Raw genomic sequence first — 1757 nt, 5'->3', positions numbered from 1 at the left:
ACAACAGAACTGCTTTGAAGCCAAGTCAACTTCTGTAATGACAGCAACATATCTGCATTTCAGTGTCAATGAAATGTGATATTAGCAAGTAGCCTTTAATTAAAAAATAAGTTCGTTTGGTAAGTGAGAAGTTAATTCTCAATCTAGAAACTGCAGAGAGGGCCCAATTAAATTAGTCATTCATTTCACTAAACCTCAATAGAACATCTACTCTGCACAATAAATACAGGCATACCTCAAAGATATTGTGGGTTCTGTTTCATACCCATGACAATAAAGCGCGTCACACATTTTTTTTGGTTTCCCAGTGCATACATAAGTTACATTTACACTATACTGTAGTCTATTAATTGTGCAATAGCATTATGTCTTAAAAAACAATGTACATACACCTTAATTAAAAAATACTTTACTACTAAAAAATGCTGCCCATCATCTGAGCCTTCAGTGAGTCACGGTAGTAACATCAAAGGTAATTGACCACAGATCACCATAACAAATATAATAAAAATGAAAAAGTTGAAATACTGAGAGAATTACCACAATGCGACGCAAAGACATAAAGTGAGCAAATGCTTTAGTAAAAATGGCGCCGGTAGACTTGCTGGACTCGGGGGTGCCACAAACCTTCAATTTGTAAAATACGCAATATCTGTGAGGCACGGTAAAGCGAAGCACAGTAAAACGAGGTATGCCTGTATAATATGTGAGTGTTTATGATGAGTTTTAGATACACTAACTCATTTAATTCCCAAGATAACCCTCTGAAAAATCAACATGAGATCCAGAGAAATTAGGTAACTTGCTAGTACTCATAGCTATTGCGGATATACAGATGTATATATATGACATGTTTCTTGCCTTCAAGTATTTTCATTTCAGAAAAATCTCATTTAAAAATTATGATCATTGGAGAAGCTGCGCGAGGGCCGCCCTGGAGGCATCAGCTGCGCTCGTCTCTTCGCGCTGCTGGGCTCGCGGCAGGGGGTCCGGCTCCTCCGTCGCACCCGTGCCTGTGACGGGCCGCTTCCCGATCCGCTGCACCCCGCAGTACCTGCGCCAGGGAGACGTGGTGTTCAAGGACTCGTGAAGGTCATGACGGTGAACTACAACACGCACGGGGAGCTGGGCGAAGGCACCAGGGAATTCGTGGTTTTCAACATACCTCCGATCCAGTACAAGGACCCCTGGGTGCAGATCATGATGTTTAAGCACATGACGCTGACACCCTTCCTGCGGTTCTACTGGGATTCTGGGGAGCAAGTCCTCGTGGGCGTGGAGACCAAGAGCAATAAGCAGATCGTGGAGCACATCAAAAAGATTCTGGGGAAGAATGAGGAAACCCTCAGGAAAGAGGAACAGGAGAAAAGTCAGCTTTCTCACCCAGCCCACTCTGGGCCCTGAAAGTGGGAGTGCATCTGTGAGATGAAGGGGCAGGTGTCCTGCCCGGGCCCCGTGCCGTTGCCCAAGGAGATGACAGGGAAGTACAAACTCTCTCTGAAAGCCAGTGCCCGAGACTGAGGCCGGAGAAAAGCCCCTGGTTCTATTCCCTGAGAGACTGAAAATCTCTTTGCAATAAAAGGGTCCCCTTTACACACCTGTGTAAAAGCACGTGGGGGGAAGGGAGGAGGTGGGCTGCAGCCACGCTGCCCAGTGATCACCCTGCACCATCAGGGCAATAAATGCTTCAGAATCACACACAGAAAGAAAAACTTATGATCGTTGAAGATGGGTTAGGCACTTCCTATCCTCCTGTC

At 45.4% G+C, this 1757-nt stretch overlaps 1 pseudogene; it reads left to right on the top strand.

Annotated features, from left to right (window-relative positions):
* Positions 1-850: 850 nt before the first annotated feature.
* LOC101339698 (small ribosomal subunit protein mS25 pseudogene) lies at positions 851-1521 on the top strand (annotated as a pseudogene).
* Positions 1522-1757: the final 236 nt, after the last annotated feature.

This window comes from Tursiops truncatus, chromosome 11 (genome assembly GCF_011762595.2).
Source record: "Tursiops truncatus isolate mTurTru1 chromosome 11, mTurTru1.mat.Y, whole genome shotgun sequence".
In the NCBI taxonomy this organism is placed as follows: Eukaryota; Metazoa; Chordata; class Mammalia; order Artiodactyla; family Delphinidae; genus Tursiops; species Tursiops truncatus.
Note: the sequence above shows the minus strand (reverse complement) of the source record. Positions and strands in the feature narration are given on the sequence as shown.